The sequence below is a fragment of the Ictalurus punctatus genome, chromosome 11 (assembly GCF_001660625.3).
Source record: "Ictalurus punctatus breed USDA103 chromosome 11, Coco_2.0, whole genome shotgun sequence".
NCBI lineage: Eukaryota > Metazoa > Chordata > Actinopteri > Siluriformes > Ictaluridae > Ictalurus > Ictalurus punctatus.
The window spans coordinates 8,144,789-8,168,092 of NC_030426.2; the positions used below are offsets into that span (position 1 = coordinate 8,144,789).

The 23,304-nt window shown below is 40.0% G+C and overlaps 1 protein-coding gene across 2 annotated transcripts in view; it reads right to left on the minus strand.

Moving 5' to 3' along the window:
* The window catches only part of gli1 (GLI family zinc finger 1), a 50,815-nt gene that overhangs the window by 26,126 nt on the left and 1,385 nt on the right, over positions 1–23,304 (minus strand). The gene's annotated exons all lie outside the window — the stretch shown is intronic.

Sequence of the window (23,304 nt, forward strand, 5' to 3'; positions counted from 1 at the left end):
ACTCAACGGGTTATTTCCAATGCCATTTAACACACACTGAGTTATAACTGTCAGTTGCTGTGTTGTGTCTACATGTACTGTATCACTAACACTGAGTTCTATGGTTTAATGATGCCCTAGACAGTGGAAAAGTCTTCTTCCCCTGTTTGCCCAGGAGCTTTAGAGTCCTGGCTTTGTGTGGAAGGACTACAAAAGCCTTTTCTTGAGTTTAAGTACATTTGTTCCAAAAGCGTGAGAAGCTGACATTTACGTTTTCTCTTTCTGTTGACATCACAGCTAATGGTTTATGATATAATAGTTAAGTGATTACTCTACATAATTAATATAATTATATTGCTAACATTGAATAACAACATACATCCGTTTTTGTTGTCTCTAATGTACTGTAATGAAGTGTTCCACTGCATGCATCATTCTGGAGAATATTAATGAAGAGGATGCAGTTTGAGCCTTTTACATTAGGATTAAAAAACTCTGAACTCCTCAAACTTCTGCAGATATGCCTTCACAAGACCCCTACTCACAACCATTCCACCTTTACTTTCACTATTTTGCATTTTTTTTTGCATCAGCTATATACTCTATTACTCCAGCATTGATGATGAAACTCCATTCAGTGTGAATTTGCCTGCACATTCTTCATACACACATGTGTTCCATGATAACTACCTGTTGCATGTGATTAAAGATTACGTATACTAAAATGTTTTGTAATTAGCACTACAGTACATCATATGGTATAAGTATATCATAAGACAATTGGCCTGGTAGAAGCCGTGTTATATACACTATGCCAAACGGACAAGTAAGTCTTCCTTGGTCCTCTTTATTCTGTCTCGTGTCCGCTGCCGTGTGTCCCCTCTCCTCGAGTGTTTGTTAGGAAATCCTGAGTAAACCACGGCTGTTTGTTCTCGCTTTGTGAACGACCCGTTTTTATAGACTTCCACTGTTGACAGTTGTTTTACTTCTGTTGGCCTCATGCAAGCTGGATAACACTGTGCAAATATGTACGTGTACACACTCGCGATCTCTGGAACGAGCTCATGGACTCGAGCACAATCAAGCACATATCCCACATGAAGAATATGCTAATAACACCAGCGAATAAAATAAACAGCTTAAAAGACCCTTAATAAAGTTAATTGGCCACTTAGTTAAAACAATATTTCTTTTAAATAGCTTTGTTTTTATTAGTATTATTGTGTGCTTTTGATCGTAAAACACCACAATTAAAGTCCTTGTACTTTATGTATAATCTTATGTATAACCTTTTACTGCAGGCAATAATAAAGGTGTCTTACCAAAAACATCCCACAATGATTCAACAAATCAAACTCGAGGTGGAGAAAGCTAATCGCATTCCCTCAGTTGTATTAAGAACAAATTAAATGGCAATAATCAGAAAGGTCAACGGAGTATTAGCAGATGATATGTGTAAGGGTTTGTACAAGATGCTAGTAGAAAGTTAGGCCAATAATTGAATGGACTGATTGGCTGGGAATTAGTTTTCAGTAGTAGCACGGTGTGTATATTAGGCACATAAAGGTCATTTGATGGCGCTTCAGTATGTGTGTGTGGTTGAATTGTTACGTGTAGGAGGGGGCTGGCTTGGAACAGATGCTCGTTAGTTGTACTTTGGCCGAGACCACAGGCCTGCCGTCACGTCGTATTCACCTTAACGCAGGCAGATCATGGGGCTCAGTGGGGGATTTGATCCCAGGCCGCAACAGCCCCCGTCCTGAGTTTGATCCCTAATACCAGTTCTCCCCTTTCAAACATCATCTCAAAGCCCTATACAACAACCATCCCCTCCTCCCCTATCTATCCCTCTGTCTGTCTTTAGCTCTGTTACTGGTCACACACCCATGACAATGGCGAGGCTGTAGCACCTTCTCTTTGTGTATTGGTGGACAATAGAGACTAGTGCCATAAATGCTTCCTCTTCACCCTGGGAGAAGTGAGTGTGTGTGTGTGAGAGAGAGAGAGACTGGCTACTGCTAAATGGGTCATTAACATGAAACGGTGATACAGTGAGAGTGTGATAATGACAGTCACTTGTCCCAGGTTCTGTCAAAGGACTGTGATTAGTGTGAAGGTCGCAAGAACACTATTAAACACTTGTATAGTCCGGAGTTTTTTAAACCAGTTTCTCCAAATTCAGTTCTGCGCTATCACACAGGGAGGGTAAAGTTTAACACATGCTTCCTCTGAAGCATCTTTTATTGTCTTTCAAGCAAACATCATAGAACTGCTGAAAGCCCATTAATAATTAATATTACTCATTTGTTTCTTACTAAGCTTCTTTTCAACAAATAGATTACTAAATCTCCATGCTTGAAGCTGTGTCAAATCAACCCCCACTGCAAATTATTGTCAAAATGTACAGATTTTCAGCTGTTTGCAATGAACAAATCAAACAAAAGCAACTGAAATAGTTCAATACAACGAATGCTTCAAGTGTTTTCCCCAAATTCAACTGAAAATGCAACTTACAATGACTTCTCCAGTTTCAAAATTATTCAACCCCTTCATGGCAAGCATCGTTATTACTAAGAAGAGCACGCTTTTGCTGTTATGACCTGCTGCAAATGAGATGTATAGCCAGACACCAGCTTCTGCCAGCGTTCCTGAGGAATCTCAGCCCATTCCATATGAGCAATGACCTCCAGTTCAGTAATCTTCTTGGGTTTGCGTGATGCAACCGCCTTCTTCAAATCCCACCAGAGATTTTCGATGGTGTTCAGGTCAGGTGACTGTGATGGCCCTGTAGAATCTTCCAGGACTGTTTCTGCAACCAAGCCTTGGTGGAATTTGAGGTATGCTTGGGATCATTGTCCTGTTGGAAGGTCCAATGATATTCGAGCTTCAGCTTCCTCACAGACAGCATGACGTTTTCTCCTAGGATTTCCCGATACTTCAATGAATCCACCTTGCCTTCCACATGCTGCAGGTTTCCAGTGCCAGAGGATGCAAGCAGCCCCAGAACATCACCGAGCCACCACCATGCTTGACTTTCTTGTGCTTTTGGGTCAGTGGTGGTGTACGTCTTGGAGTTCTGGCATGGAAACCTCCTGCGTTTAGTACACGCCTTACTGTGCTCACTGAAACCTCAGTGCCTGTTGCCACCAAGTCTTGCTGCAGGTCTTTTCCAGTTACTCGAGGGTTTTTCACAACCTGCCAATCATCTAGTTGATAGCTTCCTTTTTCTGTCCCGTTCAGGTATTATTACATTTTCTGCCCCTAGCCAGTTCTGGAATTTCATATGTTCCAGCTCAAGCACACCTGGTGCTGCTAATGAAGCCCTTGATTATTTGCATCAGGTGTGCTTAAGACAACACCTACTTTGTATATTTGTGATGTTGTGAGGGATTCTATTCAGGGGGATGAATAATTTTGAGACTGGAAAAGTCATTGTAAGTTGCATTTTCAGTTGAATTTGGGGAAACCACTTGAAGCATTCGTTGTTTATTATTTAACTATTTCAATTGCTTTTGTTTGATTTGTTCATTGCAAACAGCTGAAGCTGTACATTTTGACAATAAACCTGATTTGCAATGTGGGTTGAATAATTTTGAATGAAACTGTAGCTGCCTCATATTGAACATATTCTAAACATTTCTGGAAATTGTGGCTTAGCATCAAATATTTTTTCCAGAAAAGACTTAAGGATTGCTCTAGACTGGTGTACCTGGAGGAAGCCCTCGAACATAAGGAGAACATGCAAACACCATGCACACAGGGTGGAGGTGGAATTCAAACCCCCAACCATGGAGGTGCGAGGCAAACTGGCTAACCTCTAAGCCATCGTGTCTCCAGATGATAAATGTATGAAATTAAAATCGCCATAGTTCAGTTTTCTAAACATAAACCAGCACAGCTCCTGTAGCAAATCCTCTGTCGTAACTCCAATCCAATTGCATGTATTTATATAGATTATTAGGCTGAAGGCGACTCATAGGACCAGAGACTAGCTACAATGAGAGAAACGTTAGGTCAGAAAGGGGAACGTTTTCACAGACATTCATCAGTGATATGGAGGTGGAGGCAAAGTTGCTAACTACTAAGCCAATGGTTCTCAACCAAGGGGGCACGCCCCCCTGGGGGGGCACGGAGAGGTCAGAAAGGGGGCGCAAATTGTTTTCAAGAAAAAAACACAGACAGGGCATCATTTGGGTACTCTGTGTATTTTAGTTTTTCAAATAGAATGTGCATAAATGGAAAAACCCCACGTTCCCTCTCCCTCTGTATTTTCTTTTTGCTGGGGAGAGGCGGAGCTTAGCTGGCATTTTATCTAGCTGTCAGTGCAGACCAGTGTTGCCAACTTAGCAACTTTCAGACCCCTTTAGCGACTTTTATTTGCAAGCACCTTGCGACAAATCTAGCGACTTTTTGGACAAACCTTAGCAACTTTCCAAATGTCTCCAGTACTGTCCTGCAAGTGTGAGGTCTTGCTTTCCCGCTGCACTCTCACCTCTCTCTGCGTCTGCTCTGTTCAGTGAGAGGCTGAGAGCCGGAGATTTAACAACGTCATGGATAACGAGACGCGCCCTTCGTCCCGATTTACATCATTCGTATGCGAATGTTTTTATAACGCAAGACGAATGGAACGCAACATGTTTTACATGTAAAATAGTCCACGTTATTACAGCCTAGTTCTCTTGTTCAAAGTAGTTCTAGTGTTCAGAAACATTTTTCATCATTCATGTTCCATACCAGTCTGTTATATAGATTTATAAAAGTCATAAAAGTTATTTTTTTAAAAATCATAAAAGTTATGAAAAGTAATCAATAAAGTACAAAAACACAAAAGCATAAAAAATCTATCTATCTATCTATCAAAAACAGATTATATATATATACCACATGATAGGGGAGGCTTGGGGGGGCTTGAGTTACAAAAGGTTGAGAACCTCTGCACTAAGACACCATGACCCTGAACATCTTCAGATTTCACTTAATAACTAGTTTTCATATAAACTTGGAATTAATGGATACTCTCGGCCTGATGTATAGAGTACAAAAACAAAACTATGTTATGTGCAAACCTGGCATTGAAGCCTAAAAGCACAATACTGTTCACTCTGCAACATGTAACGTGCACTACTCCTAATAATACATAATGCATTCGAGGGAGGATCACACACACATACACACACACACACACCAATAGGAAGTTAGAACAAAAACGTGAGAAATGAAAGCGTGCCTGATTACATATTCGACATACTAAAACTTATTTATCATGATGCCAGGTTTAAAATAGCGCTTTGCATGTTTCTAAATGTTTCCTCAGTGCTGTTTATTGTGTTGTTTTACCGATAACTTCTTTGGACTGCCAGTGCAGCTTAGTGTTTTTAAAAAAAATTCATTATCATAGATATGTTTTTCATTTATGTCAAATTGTGTAATAATACGAGACCATTTTAGGATCTTGGTGGAAAAACTATTCAAGGGAAACCATGTCTTTTATTACTCCTTGTCACCTAGGCTGTTTTTCTCATGTAGAGCTGGAAAGCCTTGCCATACATCATTAACACATACAATAATTTCCTCACATCTACCACACACACACACACAGACAAAAAAAGTTACAAATTAAATGTGTGATATGGCCAATTTTCCAAGTGTTTTATGAGTCACAGTCTACCGCAGAAAGAATGGAAAACACTTGTATATGAAGTCGCTTATTCTGTATGCAGCAGCCTTTTTCATTAAGGCCAATTATTAACCAAATGGCAAGTAACCGTATTAATGCACTGCACACTGTTTACTTGTTATGATACAATAATAAAAGATCCCTTGCATTTCCTTTTGAGTCCCTAGCTTTTTTTGACAGCTCTGTGGTTGACCACTACTTCACACTGGCTGCATTAAACCACAGCTTGCGTCTCACACAGAGCATTTCGTCGGTGGTCCAAGGCACAGTTGGCGTGATGAGCTACAGCTCTCAGAAATCGACTGTTCGTTTCAGACGCAGCTGCGTCGAGCTGCAAATGCGCTAACGCTGAAAAAGGATTCTGTTTGGGGACTTTGCTGTTTCGAATTTCACCGGAAAGTAATATTGTTAAGCATGGGAGACTAGGTAAACAGTTAACAAAAGGTTCACGGCTTTTTGTGGCTTTGCCGTTATGCAGGATTGCGTTTAAACAGGAAACTCATCTTCATTTTGATGGGGGCCCAAATGTGTCTGACTTAAACTGGAGAGAGATACGGGGGAGAACAGGATCCCTCATGAGATCAGAAACTCCTAAATGAATAAAATCCTAAAGCCAGAGGGTACATTAGCATTTTAACAGGCATACTGGGGGCCTGTCTAAGCCTGCCTTAGACAGCACACACACACACACACACACACACACACACACACACACACACACACACACACACACATGCACGAAAGCCCTAGAGCTGACTGGCTGGCTGGTTGCTAGACAATGTAATTGGTTATGTGGGTTATGTAAAGGCCCTTGTGCTCACAAAGCCAGAGGGGCAGCAGTGCTATTGTGAGCTCTTCAGCATCCGCTCCTTCCACACAGAAAGCCCCACTTTCTAACCAGCCATCACACTTCAGACTGTTAACCACCTTTACTCTCTCTCTCTCTCTCTCAATCCTTCTATCTCCCCTTCTCTCTCTGTTTATGGAGGGATGAGGCAGTGAATTATCCTTCCAGCTCCCCCTCCTCCTGTCTACTTCAGCACTGGGGTTAAAACAACTGCCTCCTTGACCAGTCTGTCTAACAGCCCTGGAGAGAATTTTGGTTCTGTGTGTGTGTGTGTGTGTGTGTGTGTGTGTGTGTGTGTGTGTGTGTGTGTGTGTGTGTGTGTAGTCCAGTCTCTGGAACTATGCCTCAAGGCTTCTCCAGGGTTTGGGTTGAGCTGCATGAGGCTTAGGGGAAAAACGCTGTCCAGGCTCCACCCTGAGTACATATATGTGTGTGTGTGTGTGTGTGTGTGTGTGTGTGTGTGTGTGTTCTGATCACACAGCGGTGAGCCACACACCTCTGTACCTCAGGTCTTACTCATACCACTAGGGAAATTTAGCCCCAAATATGAGCAAATAATAACAACTAACCATAATTTTACCATAGCAGGAAAATGGTTATAACTCGTAACATAATCCCCATAATACCTGAGGAAAATCTTTTGCTGCTGACCAAGGTGAAAACACACACACACACACACACACACACACACACACACACACACACAGACAGTTGCTATGTTGTGTTTTGATGTGTGTATACCAGCAATATTTTTCCAGTTCGGTGTGGAGTTTCCCTAAGCAGAGCCACTTCTGTGTCTGTGTATGAGGGTGTGAACCGCAGTGTAATGGGATGTGAGCATCGTGCTCTCAGAGAAATACTGTACCAAAGGTTTATGCCCTTTGACCCAAACTCTCCATTATAACACAAATATAGCATGATCACACACACTTTCCCACACTCGCAAACTAGTCCATGCATAAATCTCCCTCTCTAACAGTCCACTGTGCAGTCCCATAGCCTGCTGCAGAGTCATTACATACAGGTGTCTCAACAGGGAGCCACTAAAAGCACGACGCAACACACACCTGCTCATCACAAAATTGGATACAGCACAGCCGTGCTCGACCTGCTGGTGAAATAATCAGGAGAAAGTTTCCGTTGTCTGCATTTTATGGAAAACTGAAAAATCTGATTTTAAATCGTGATTGAAGGGCGGATTCAGATGAAACGACTTCCTGCTTCACTGGAAAATGTGTGTACTATTACTGTGAAATTCTTACTATATCAGCTATTACTTAAGTACATGTCAGTCAAAGTTGCTGACACTATGCTAAACTGACATTTTTCCATTTAAATCAGAGACTTCGTCAGTACACTCCTGTGTAAAAAAATATGGGCCAAGCCCAAAATGGCTTTTGAAAAGCTTTTAATGATCTTAAGAACAAATCGTTGCTCAGAGAATTAGCAAGAATGAAACAAATGCACTCCTGAGACCTCTTCTGCAACCGGTTTACTTTTCAGTCCCTCCAGGATTTAGTGATTTTGCGATCGCAGAAATGAACTACAAGGAAACGCCGCGATATTCCAAGGAAATTTCAGCAGATTTTCCGGAGATTCGGGCCAAGACGTGTGATGCGACGTCATCCCGACGCGCATTCAGCTAAAGCCCTCTTCGATTCACGTGCGTCGAACATAAGTACAGCTAAAAGGTCTCATTTCTCAACAAACATCACTGCGAAATTCAGTTTTGCGCAACTGCAATTTCGCCAATTCGAGTAATTTTCCGCAAAAAAAAAAAAAAAAAAACCCAAAAAAACACTGCAAGTTGCATCACAAAAAGGCCGCAGAAAAATCAAGCATTTTTTGCCCACAACGTTCATTAAAAAATTTTTTTTTTAAAAACTCAGCGAAATCCTGGGGAAAAACATGAAATAGAAATTCACCTATATACGGAAGGCTTCTTGTGCACAAAGGTCAAATCATGATAATGATTCAAATGTTTGATGTAAAAGTCAAACTAACACATGGGTGTCTGGGTGAACAAAACTAAAATAAAGTAAACATAAAATACAATTTTTTAAAGTAATAATAATAATAATAAAATACAAATAAAAATACGCAAGTTTACCCACAAAGCTTAAACATTTAAAGAAATCAAAAGGGAAAGCTATCTCATACTAAGTTACTTTATCTTATTTGTTTAATTCTTGCTAATTTCCTGAACACTGATTTGTTTTTAAGACCATTTTGCGCTTAGCCCATTTTTTTGCCCAGGAGTGTATTTCTGTAGAAAAAAAAAAGATTCAAGGAGTATGACGTATGAGCTCATGACTTTGTGATGTCACGAACAAGGCTCAATTGCTTTGAACATCGCGCCCAACATGGAAATTATTAGGTAGCTTGCTTCGCCACAGAACCCACATGCTAAACTAGCCAGCTAACCAAAGACCCTGTAGTGAAGTCTATCCACTCGGCGGCCATCTTGGTAATGCTCCTATGTAGTCATTTTCAGTCACTCAAGACCAGGCTCCTAACTACTTGAATGGGGAGAGACGCAAATACCAGAAACAGATTGACAAGACGACATTTTAAATACGGATCTGAAATAGTTGTTAAAGTTTTTATAGTTCTCACAAACAAACGGTATAAATAATGTGTGGTCTGTGGCTCCAGTAACAATTTACTGAGGGGCAGTACTTACATTATACCGTCATGCCTCCATGTTTAGTGTACCACGCTGCCCCGTTGATATTTTAAGCAGTGTCTGTCATCTAATGTAGGTTCTACAAAATTCTTTGGCATTATGGTGTAATTTAACAGGTTTGACTAGCATTAAATAAATCACTGAGAACATGGCACTGCAAATTGCAACTCATGATCCTAAAATCACACTCATACCTACCTGTGCGCTAGTTTACTAGCAGTCAACTTGCCTAGTTGTTTGGGATTAGTAACACTGGACATTGGGACATTTTCAAATTGCACTTTTATAGATACTGGCATTATTTAATTAGGGCAAAAGTGTACACATGTTCCCCTGCCATTTCTTTTATTTTTTTTTTAGTTTCTTGGACATTAAACACTTTAAAGAACTTATTATTGTACTTATTATTAATGCTTTAAAAATGTTCAGAGGTCGCTTAAAACATACAGTTACACTCATCACCTAATACTAACAGTGTCAATAACAGTGTCAACTGTCAGTGACTGCAAAAAAAGAAAGAAAGCTGTCATGACACAGATCACTAAAACGTGAAGTAGAGCCGGAATGTTCCACTCAGTCAATAGTTATTCTCTCGTAGCTAGGACGATGATATATAACGCATTTTGGTATGACGTAACGTTTAACACAAGTTAAATGATAATTAATTTGAGAGAAACAGCTAGCTCCCACACATGCTTGTTTACACCACCTGAGTAAAGGTGAGAGGGGGAAAAAAAATGCTGTCTCTGTGTGTATATGTATGTGAATGTGTAGCTGTGGGATGATCCACAAACCCCTAAGCTCACTATTTAATCAGGTGTGGACCCACTGTCCTGCGTCTCTCTCCACCTGGGAAAGACTTTTACCAGGACAATGGGTTTATACTCAGCGTATACAGTGCTATCTCGCGCACTCGGGTCCGATTTCCCAAAGTAAGCTGCATTTAAACTTGCATTTATAGACTAAATCACGTCAGGCTTCAGATCTCTTAATCATGTGGATCCTTAACTCCCAAAGTATTCTGGAAAAAGTTCAATCAAACAGACTTTGGCCAGCACCTATATCTATGAATCTCATTACACAGCTATCACATGGTGAATAGAACATTGATGAAGTTCACATTCATTCACGGGACTTGCCTGTAGTGATGTTCCTTTGAGTCGGCGGGCTAGTCTCAGCATGGGCCTTCAATCCTCCACACAAAACCAGTCGCGCACAGACTGTGAGATCAAACGACTAGTATAGATCCACTTCTGCTATTTTTCTTCTGCCCTTTTATTCTCGTGCTGTGAGGCCGCTGAAGATGTACCACAATCCTTCACTGAGCTTGTACCTCTCGCACAGTCACACTCGCTCTCCCTTTCGGTCTCTCTTTCTCTCTCATACCCACACCTCCAACCCCCTGATGGCAGGTGGACTTGGCTCCCGTGAACTTTGCTGACAGAACGTTTTAGAATGGGGGGTAAATGGGGCAATTGGAGTAGAGGGTGGGAGAACACTAAAGGATGGGCAGAGGAAAAAGGGGGATGTTTGAGGAGTTGCATAAAGGAAAAGAGCTTAGACCCTGAAACAACAACAGCTGTGGCAGCGCGCCAAGCATGCAACATTTGTCATCAACATGGAGACGTTGCTGACCTAACCATCCACCTTCATATACGTCTACAGCACTTCAGTCACTTCAGGGTGTGACCAAAATGATTACAGATTATAAGCCTAGGACGTTCCTGTTTTTATCCCCGAAACACAAGGCGAACGAGCAGAAACAGGCCTTAATGATGGCAATATTATAAATGGATCATCATAGTTTGATTTATGGCGAGACAACATCATCAGGGGTCAGGAATCCTGAGATCCTGAGTGTATTACAGGTCCTTGCATTCTGTCATTGTACTGTCTATATCCATAAAAGTTACGTCAAGTACGTGAAGTACACCACATCAGCGTGATTTGGAGCTTCTTTTTGCTTGCCAAACAGTTATAAAAATTTCACTGCCTTGCAAACTGCTCCATCTTGTGCTGATGTCGGACCATTCTCATGCCACCCAAAACTATAATCCTTATGGTGAAACTGTAAACAAACAAAAATAAAACAAACAAAATCAAATAAAACCACCGTTTCAATCATGTGTGTTCACCAATGTGGGATTAGTTTCCACATCCTTAAATTCATAAACTGAATGAATGTAGCATGAGTGAGCATGGATCATTTTTATCTTGACATTCATTCCTATGTTTAATCAGAGTCGATTCTTCCCTATAGAAACAGGTCAGGGGGACCAAAACTTTTACTTTCTCCACACTGGGATGTCAATTGACTGGTGATATTTATCACCCTTGTACTAAAAAGGAAGCTTCTCGTTTAACCAGTAGCTTTGTGACGTGGTCACACACACACACACACACACACACACACACACACACACACACACACACACACACACACACACACACACTCCTACTGGTGAGAAAACATCTGTGGCAGCAGCAAGCACCACACCGGTTTGCTTTGCCTTAAAGAATGAGGGCGGAAGGAGATGGTATCAAAAGTGTGCGTGTGTGTGTGTGTGTGTGTTCCAAAACAACTGGGAGCAGGGCTGAAGCAGAAAGATCCAGAATAAACTCTCCAGCACACAAAGTAGAGCAGTGTAAGCCCGTGTATCTACTGCAAAGTAAGATGTGTTTTGGTCTTGTTACTATTAAAGCATTTGGATCACTTGAGGGAGGATTCGCAATGACTAGTTGTTGCCTATCAATCATAGTTTGTGCTCCTATTTTTTTTTTTCCCCAAGACCTAAAAGAACAAACGTCTATCGGATCAGATTAAGTGGAAATGCAGGTCTCTGTGGGCCCTTTTCACAGCATCTGAACTTGAAAACACTGTAACTCAGACTGGATGAAGGACGCACACAAGGATGAACGCAATTATTATAGAATGAACGAGTCACACACACACACACACACACACACACACACACACACACACACACACACACACACACACGCCAGTAAATAATAGCTTTAATGGCTTACAGTCATGACTATTACTATGAAACCCTCACATATTAGCAGACATGGGGCTTAGAGCAGAGACAGTATAGAGGACACTCTTTCATGGGAAAGAGACTAAGTATGGGCTATATTAGGAAGGAAACAATGTCTGCTGTGCTTCATTTATTTTTAAAAAAACTGGACGTGCACACAAACTTGCTCATGCTAATCATCTTATAATCGGAGCTTAGCAATATCAAGACATGAAACATCCTTCCGTCAAATCCATTTTCTGTACCGCTTATCCTACACAGGGTCACAGGGAGGCTGGAGCCTATCCGAGGGGACCCAGGGCACTAGGCGGGGGACACCCTGGATGAGGTGCCAACCCATCGCAGGGCACAATCACACACACATTCACACACTATGGACAATTTGGACATGCCAATCAGCCTACAGAGCATGTGTTTGTACTGGGGGATGAAACCGGAGAACCCGGAGGAAACCCCCGCAGCACGGGGAGAACACGCAAACTCCACGCACACAGGGCGGAGGCGGGATTCGAACCCCCAACCCGGAGGTGCGATGCAGACATGCTAATCACTAAGCCACCCTGCCAAGATGTTAAGTATCTCGAGATAAGAGTATCGTCAGTATTTGTAACAACAGTTATAAATTCTGATCAGCGCAGCGAATTAGATGTTAGCATTATGTACTGAATCGTAAAATGTTCAAAATATTGCGCCGGGTAATATAAAAAAAATAATAATTCCTTCATTTACAGGATTTTATCATTTATTTTTGTAGATCACAAAATCACTGAACTTTTTTTGAACTCCTTTTCTTTTTCTTTCGTAAACACAACACTACAAATCTTTATATTATCTTTATTTTACCGTGCATTGTAGAAACATCTGCCAATATGGCTTTTTTTTTAAATCATATCGCCCATTCCTTACTTATAACATGACCAGTTACACTTTAATCGACATTACTAGTATCTTTACATCGTTCACTTGCAGACACGTTCACCTAACATTCTAACACAATTAAGACCAGAATGAACATGAACGCAGTGTTGTTCTAATAACTTTAGCTCATTAAATAATAAAAAGTAAACATAGAAGGGGTTATTCAGTATATTTATATCAGTTTCTAACATGATATATCGGGGTTTTTTGTTTTTTTCTACTTTAAATCTGCTCTCAGTTGCTCCTACAGGCACAATATCACTAGGACGGCACATCCTGCATCTTATTTACAGACCGCATCGAGGAGAAGGAAAGATGCGGGCTATGACCCCCCCCCCCACAAAGTCTCTCATATAAAACAAACAGAGTGGGCTGGCACGAAAGCACTCCTAGCAGAGCGAGCCTTATCAGATCTGAAGCTCGGGCTGGAAAACGAGCATTACTCCAGTGCTGACATTCCACCAAGACAGGCACGGTCTTCTCAAAACGTCTGTACTCCTGCTAAATGTAATCATATATAAATATAACGTCTTATTCCAGCATTTACACAACTTTGAACAGTGGTGGTAAAACAGCTGGACTGGGCTCAACGGCCCAATGAAACAACTTGGTACTATTCGATGCATGGAAGGATGCACGAACATCATCTTTTCTGAGACTAAGGTGTGGCATTACGGTCTGACCCGTGACGTTTACTGACAGGGTGAAGTCGTGATCTAGACATTCCTCTGCGAGTGCACCTTGAAATCAACACCCTCATGTTGTGTATGCACTATAAACATCAAGGTGGAAGACCCAATGCAGAAGAAATGCAGAAACTGTGAAAAATGAATGTCACAGATTTGACGATGAGCGTAAGATAATAAGAAAAGAAGGGATCGCATTTCGCATATGAAGAAAGAAAGAAAGAAAGAAAGAAAGAAAGAAAGAAAGTGTGGACTGAAATGTGTTTCACCGAGTTTTCACTGTCCCGCTTGCTTTCAGTGATTTGCTCAGACTGTTGCTGCAGCCCACCCAAGAAGCAGCAGCAGCCCATGGGCATAAATCTGAGAGCCTGACTCACAGTGGATTTAATCTACAGCTCTCTCTCTCTCGCTCTCTCTCATTTTTTCTAATCCTAACTCCTCCTTCTTGTCTTGCTCGATATCCTTCCCCTCTCACCAGTGGGTTACGAAACAAAACCCTTTCTCAGACGTTGTGAATAATATTATTTTGCTGATCTGTAACTGGGTTTGTTATTGAATGCGCTGTGTGAATATTTGTGTGCACTGACGTGTGTGTGTGTGTGTGTGCTGCTATCCAAAGTGTTGCGAATGTATGCATGCAAGAGAACAAGTCAGAACACCAGTTGGTTGAGTAAATGACTTCTGAGTAAATTAGTGAAGGCGCAAAGCCTCGCTCGTGCATTTATTTCATTTAGTTTTGTTCACTGCAATATTTCAGCGCGGGAGCTCGATATCCTCTCATGTTCGGCCTCCAAAACCTAACCTGCTGGTAAACACTTTTAAATCCTTGCACCGTTTCAAAGAGATCAGCTAATTGAGTGGTTTTCTCTGTTGTGTCTAATTTGTCAAATGCTGAAAATCCAAATGAGAAGAACAGAAACATTAAAGGTGTATAATTATACTGATGACAGCGAAAGAATCTGCAGTCTCCGTGGCAACTGGGGCGAATAATAAACAGCACTCCCCCTCTTTTCTCGAAGAGGTGGACATCGGTGAGTCATCTCACACACACACACACACACACACACACACTGTATTAAGCACACAAAAACACATGGAGAGAGAGAGAGAGAGAGAGAGAGACAGAAAGAGAGAGAGAGAGAGAGAGAGAGAGAGTAAGAGAGAGCAACAGAGAAGAGAGAGAGAGAGACAGAGAGAGAGAGACAGCGAGAGAGAGACAGCGAGAGAGAGACAGCGAGAAAGAGACAGAGAGAGAGAGAGAGAGACAGAGAGAGAGAGAGAGAGAGAGACAGAGACAGAGCGAGAGAGAGACAGAGAGAGAGAGACAGAGAGAGAGAGACAGAGACAGAGCGAGAGAGAGACAGAGAGAGAGAGAGAGAGACCTTGTGTGTATCAATAATTTCTGGCATGTGTTATTCTGTGTTTGATGTTTGTCTGTGGATCTGGTGCTGCTCTATAACTAGTTTTTTACGTGCACACACACACACACACACACACAACACACCCTACTAAGTCCTCAGACCTCTTACTTACCTTGTTACACCTGAAGTCCATAGTAAACAGGCTGCCCAATCGATTGATAAAAAACGAGTAAATCCTGAAGAAACACACGTGACGGCTGCGGCCAAAAAACGCTCGATGTTGCTGCGGCTTTTTTGCAGAATTTTTGGCGGAAAATGTACAATTGCACGAAATTGTTTCCGCCGTTTTGTTTGTTAGTAAATCAGACCTTTTAGCCGTAATCGTTTTCAACGCACATAAATCAAATGGGCGCTTTGGCTGATTGTGCGTTATGATGACGTCCCACGACACGTCTTGGCCCGAATCTGTGGAAAATCCGTGGTCATTTTGAAAAGTTGCAAGCTCCTCCGAGTTTCCTTGATTCTGCGTTCATTTCTGCTATCGGGACGGTACTGCAAACAAACGGTGCGCACCGAATCCTTGTGGGTTGTTTTTGTTTTCCCGTATTGGTGTGCAAAAGCCTTAAAATGTACAAGGGTTTCCCTTTCAGAAAAAAAAACAAAAAGTTTGAAGTCTAACCTCTTTAGAAACCTAGAACCAAGAACTATTCAAAGAACCAATGAAACGCATTCTCGTAAGCGTGTGATAGAAATGACGTACGGACCTGACACCCCTGCATCATATCTGTCATATACTCATCACTACAGAGCTCTGTGTTCAGCCTCACTGAAAGTCTGAGGTGTCTGTTTATTTCCTGTGTAAAAGTCTGAGAGCGTAACGAGAAACATTTGAACTGAGATATTGTTCATATTAACAATAACCTCGAGGGCGTTGAATTCTCAGAGTTACATCCTACACACTGAACAGTACGCACTCACAAGTGATATCACCATATGCTACAAAAGACAATCCTGGAGAGACATCAGCCTGTGTGGCTCGTGAGTCAGTCTCTCTTAAAGATACACAGACTTCACGCATCGAGAAACTGCCAGAAGAATGAATCAAGAAATCTACAAGCAACATCCGAAGCATCAAATTCTGGAAAACAGTAAAGAAATAAAACATTTGATGTTGCGTAATTTTCTCTCTTTTTTCTTTCACTGCGTTTCTTACTTCTGGAAGTTTTCTCTTGCTTTTGACCTTTGACTAGAGATGGGAATTCACATCATTCGGCTGAGCTCATAAACAGATCATGGACTCTTGTTCTTTTTTTTTTTTTTTTTTTAAACAGACGACGGTTTCACTCTGCCTTCTGATTAATAAATATAACGTCGCTTCACGTGTTGTTTTTATCAATTCTATTTGAAATGATTGTGAAATCAGTGAGGCACTGCGAATGTGCATTGAAAGCTACGGCGAGGAGCTTCGCTGTGACTGTGCTTTATTTACTTTCATCCTGATATCTGATCACCTTCATTACTACTTCTGTCTACATACAGTACATCTTCAGCAAACGGCAGTGTAGCTGCAAATGTCATTGCTTGTACGTCTAAAAAAGGGAAATACCAACATATATCTGTGTCTGCCGTCCAGGTTCACACAGATGACACGTACGCAAACACATCGCTACCTTTGACACATTTTTCAAAAGTGGGCGGGTCTTAGAAGAAGAAGGACAAGCTTAAAAAAAAGGCATTGGTCAAATGAAACTGGCGAATAACACACAAAGACGTATGCTTCCTGTCTATAGGGTGCCCCAAAAGTCTCCATATATAGGGGACTGTGTATGCCAGCATCGCGTCAGTGGATGTTCGTGGACGCCCGCATATCGGTCGGTCTGCAACACTTCCAGTCTTTTTGAATTCGTGAATAAGTTTGGCAGCAGTGTCACGTGTGACGTGCTCGCCGTGTTTCCTGTTAAAGTCCATCGCAACCTTGCGACAGCTTCCCGATCCAGCCACGAGAACGATCTCAATACACTCTTCGTTTGTCTTTAAAAGAATAAATAAATTATATATAAACTAAGAAACTATGAAAAATTTTGGAAAACATTTTGCTCAAAAGTGTTAATTTCCCCTATGTATGGAGACTTTTGGGACGCGCTGTTTTTAAAAGCAAGTAGAACTCGACGGGGATGCCTCCACCACCAACAAGTCTAGGCCTTCTTGTTCCTAATTTGTCTTTCTGAAATACCTTTGAAATCTACTTCATCAGAAGGGAAGCTTTTGAAGAAAAACAATTTCAGACATTTGAGCTGGCTGCGACCTTGATTCAGTTTGGATCAATTACAAAATCTAATCAGTTCATCTGTAGGCTACAATGATAATCCCATATAAATTCTATACACTCAATACATGTTATATAAATTCTATACTCTCAATATATGTTATACAAATTCTATAAACCCTATGTTACATAAATTCTATACATTCAGTATATTTTAGATAAATTCTATACACTCAATATATGTTATATAAATTCTATAAACTCTATGTTATATAAATTCTATACATTCAGTATATTTTAGATAAATTCTATACACTCAATACGTTATATAAATTCTATAAACTCTGTTACATAAATTCTATACTCTCAATATGTTATATAAATTCTATAAACTCTATACATGTTATATAAATTCTATAAACTCGATATATGTTATTTAAATTCTATACTCTCAATATATGTTATATAAATTCTATAAACTCTATACATGTTATATAAATTCTATAAACTCTGTTATATAAATTCTATACTCTCAATATATGTTATATAAATTCTATAAACTCTATACATGTTATATAAATTCTATAAACTCTATGTTATATAAATTCTATACTCTCAATATATGTTATATAAATTCTATAAACTCTATATATGTTATATAAATTCTATAAACTCTATACATGTTATATAAATTCTATAAACTCGATATATGTTATTTAAATTCTATACTCTCAATATATGTTATATAAATTCTATAAACTCTATACATGTTATATAAATTCTATAAACTCGATATATGTTATTTAAATTCTATACTCTCAATATATGTTATATAAATTCTATAAACTCTATACATGTTATATAAATTCTATAAACTCTGTTATATAAATTCTATAAACTCTATATATGTTATTTAAATTCTATACTCTCAATATATGTTATATAAATTCTATAAACTCTATACATGTTATATAAATTCTATAAACTCTATACATGTTATATAAATTCTATAAACTCTATGTTATATAAATTCTATACTCTCAATATATGTTATATAAATTCTATAACCTCTATATATGTTATATAAATTCTATAAACTCTATACATGTTATATAAATTCTATACCCTCAATATGTTATATAAATCCTATAAACTCTGTTATATAAATTTTATATATTCAATATATGTTATAAATTCTATACTCTCAATATATGTTATATAAATTCAATACTCTATATATATATGTTATAAAAATTCTATAAACTCTATGTTATATAAATTCTATACATTCAGTATATGTTAGATAAATTCTATACACTCAATATATGTTATATAAATTCTATACACTCAACCTCTAGTTCTTCGCGTTAATGATCATCTCGGAGAGTCACACAGACAGACGGACAGAAGGATGTACAGTACAGTTGGACAACCCGAAAATATAATGCCTTCACCACCTAGTGGTGGCGGCATAAAAAGCTCTCAACAAGGCAACAATGCCCCACTTCTACTTTTTAGAAGAACTCTCCAGTCAAAAGGACTACTCCAGTTCATGCTCAGTTGTATGGTTTAACTCAATTAGCCAACTGTTTCGACCTGCAACACAAGCCTAATTCAGGGTGCATTGCAATCAAAGCAGCTCCTCTCAGATAAAGTTTCAGCATTTCTTGCCTGATTTTACACTCAGCAGCAGGCCTGGTGGAACACTGCAACGCTAAGAAGAAAAAAGCTGAACAATCATGCTAAGTGCTAGGTGCTCTAGCACCTGGATCTCATTAACTACAGTATTATTACTAATATCTACCACATGGCCTGTCTCAGAGCCACTCCCTATCAAACAAACCAATCAGAGAGAAGAGAAGAGGAGTTGATAGTGAACATATTAGTAACTTTGAAACCATTTAAAAACTATATGCTGGGGGAAACAGTGCTGAATTAATAACTTTGAAATTATCCTTATTTTCCTCTGTATACAGTAGACAACAGTTAATACGGCTACTGATAATACGACTATTAATACTGCACATCAGTTATGTTCAATCCATACAGCGTTTTTTTCTGTGATTGTTACGGTCAAACACGCTTTGCTTTGCGGTGGCTTTTTTCAAAATTTGTTCTTTTTTTGTGGAAAACTACTTGAACTGGAAAAGTTGCTTTGCGCGGTCTTTCACAGTCATGTGTGTTGGTAAAGGAGACCGTTTAGCTGTACTCATATTAGACGCACGGGACTCGATGAGGGCTTTGGCTGAACGCATATTGCGGTGACGTCACGTGACACGTCTTCGCCCGGAAAATCTGGGATAATTTCGGAAAACCGCAACCTCCTCCGAATATTGCGAAGTTTGCTTGATTTTGCATTCGCTTCTGTGAGCGCAAACTCCGGGAGGGACTGACTATTTTAGCAGTGTCCTTTGGCCGCTTCTTTTGTCAGGGTGAGTCTAAAGTGATCATCCCAAAGCATCTAATGCCTCTGCCCTTTTGTGTCAAACCAACTACTTAGCAATGCTGCTGAACCCCTCCTCCACTCATTAAGTTCCACCGAGTAGACCCGAGTCACTGACCCAACAATTAATGACGAAAACACTTTGCAGTGACATTCAGAGATACACCTGAAAGGTTCTGAGAGGTTCTCCACTATAATGATAGCACTCTATACTCACTACACCTGTAGCTTTGAAAAACCGAATTCAATTTTGCTACAAAAAAGACTCCAGAGGTAATTATTACGCAAGAACAACGTAGGGGTACGCATAACTTTAAACAGGTGCATAGGGTAGAGAAGAAAATTAAAGAAAGAAAAAAGAAAGAAAGAAAGAAAGAAAGAAAGAAAGAAAGAAAGAAAAGGAGGCATGTAAAAAATACATCCATACTCATGTAGGCAAAGAGGATAAAAGATGCACCGCATCAGCCGTGTCCTTTCTTAGGTTTTCCTTATCCACAGAATGAAGGAGAGAAGAAAGACAAAAGGTTTGTAAGAGGATAAAGATACACAGAGAGAGGGAGAGAGAGAGAGAGAGAGAGAGAGAGAGAGAGATTGAGAAAGAGCGAGCGGGGGACATTTAGAGTCTTTTGCCCGGTCTGTTTCTGTCTCTCTCTGGCTGGCGCACGGATGGACAGCTGCTATTAAACTCTGATTGTTTCAGGTTCACGGGGTGTGAAAGGGGCTGATTGGGGGCTATGCTCCCTATGAGGGTGGTCTCCACACCGGAGGGAGGAGCGGAGGGGTGAAGCAAAAGGAAAGACTCACGTGACGAGTGCATCTAGCTGTGCAGCCTGAAAAAGGAATCTGATGTGGAAAAAAACATAGCACTTGATGCCGCCTGCCTGCTCTGTGACACATACACACTCACACACACACGCACACCTCACTGAAGCAGTAAGCGGTATCCCACCCACATGTATTTTGCATTTTCAGCTAATCTCCTCACAATGATTCAAAATTTTTTAAAAAGAATCAAGAAAAAAAAAACATCATACAAAAAAACAACAACAACAACTACAATCTCAAACCACGAAACTCCAGTGCAGTTCAAGCCTGTGTGCACTATGCCTGGAGATTCTGAATTCGCACTGAAACAGCATCACGCGAGCTTAAAGAGCTCTATTACAGCATAATAAGCATGTGATAATGGCATAACAACTACATTCAATTGCAAGTGAAGTTTAATCTTGAGGTCTCCACCTCCATGTTAGCAAAAGGTGACACGCATACACCAACCCCTTGACACCTCTATGTTAAGAACTGAAGATGGGTCTGGTAGGCTGATTCTAAAGGAAGTTCAGCTGTGTGTGTGTGCGTGTGTGTGTGTGTGTGTGTGTGTATGTGGATGTATGGGTGGGAGGGCGCTTGCTAATGAGAGCCTTTTGGCCCTAACACTGCTCCATCAAACACTAATAATGAATAACAGGGGAGAGGAAGAAACCCTACTGAGTCATTCTCACCTCTCATAGGGCAAGTTCAGCTATCCTGTCAACCTATAGCGGGGCACTGCCTGAGAAATGTGTATGGATTTGCGTGCGTGCGTGTGTGTGTGTGTGTGTTTTAGATCTTCACTCGTTTACAAGCACAATATCTTGTCATCAGTGACATTACAGGCTACGTGTCTAAGTGTATACGTACATAATGCAGCTCTGAATGCAAAGTATAGTGTACTGACATGATGGCAGGACGGAGAGGACACTGGCCTACGGGAGAGGGTTCAAACACATGTAAAGATGATTCTCGGTACTGTTTCATTGGTTATAACTGAGCTCTGCAAAATAATATAACAATAACAACAACAACAATAATAATAACAACAACAATAATAACAATAATCAAGAAAGTCAAAACCCCAACCAAGAAATGCGCTTAATCTGTATCAGCCCCTTGTTCCTACTGAAATACCCCCAATTTATGCAAACCACAACACAAAGTCATTTATGGGAAAATTTTTTGTTGAGTTTAAGATGTTTAGGGGATCTAACCACAGTAAACGCCTGACTGAGCTCTTTACACTGCAATTATGAAGATTAGTAAAGCTTACATAAGCTTTTACACTCACAACTCCGGATCTCCCCCCTCTTTCAAAACATCTCTCCACTGCCGCTCTCTTTCCCTCATGTTTACACTGAAAAGCTCAAATTCGCTTCAGATTTTCCTTCTATATCGACTCAGAGAAACGACATGTGAAGTGAAGTAACCCAGGAAAAGGAAAAAAGGGGAGCAGATGTGGAAAAAGTTGTTTTGTTAGTTTAAAATGTTTTTTTTTTTTTTTTTTTACTGGAAGCGTGCACAAGATAACGTTCTGACACGTCACGCTAACATTGTCTCAGCACGCTGTTGTATTCAGAACTGTGCTGGGTTTGTGTATTTTAGAAATTCATTCAAATAAATGCTTCAGGGAAAGATCACAGAATTTAGAAAGGTTTGATAAACACGTAAAAGTTAGCTCAGTCTTCTGCTTTATTTATTTATTAATTTATTATAGATTTGCACTGAATCTTTGAGGCTAATGCAGCTACCAAGTAACTGACGATTATGACTATATATATATATATATATATATATATATATATATATATATATATATATATATATATATATATATGTATGTATGTATATGTATGTATATGTATATGTATATATGTGTATTTGTATATGTATATATACGATTATAACAAGCAGGACTTGCAAGCTGCAAGCCTAAATCTTTTCATATCAAATGATGTGTGAATGGATAAGTAATACAACTGGTACATTGCAAAATATCAGAACAAGGCTATATTAAAGGTGTAAATGTATAATTCGATAAAGTCATTCAGGTTTCAAAATGGCTACCACTACAATTAAGTGGTTTGTTTGTTTGTTTGTTTTTTGGTCATGCAGCGTCATAAACAATCCATCTATTTATGATTACTGACGACTCAACGCTTGTTTGAGGCAAGTGTGCTATATTTGTTTTGTATGTGTAGTTTGTGTGATGCTAATTTGTGGTCATAGGTTGCCATTATTTGGTAGACACATATACATTGATACGTATTCCTTAACTGATGGACAGTTGAAGTAAGTTGAAATTGTGTGCGAATCCGAATTTTCCCAGAGCCATTCTTTTAAATCCCATCACCAAGGTGGCGAGCCTGTTGTCTGGTCCTGGCTGCAGTGACGCACATTTGGAAAAGATATTTGCTCCTAAAGTATTTCAGGTTACGAGAAACAGCTGCGGAGGTGCGGCCCTCGAGCCACACAGGAATTCTGTGACCTCCCGACAGAAGAAGGCTTCCTGGGGGCCTTCTATCAAAAGAGTGACAAAGCTGCCACAGAAAGTGCTTGGTCTTAAGACGTTATGACATATATTCTTGTA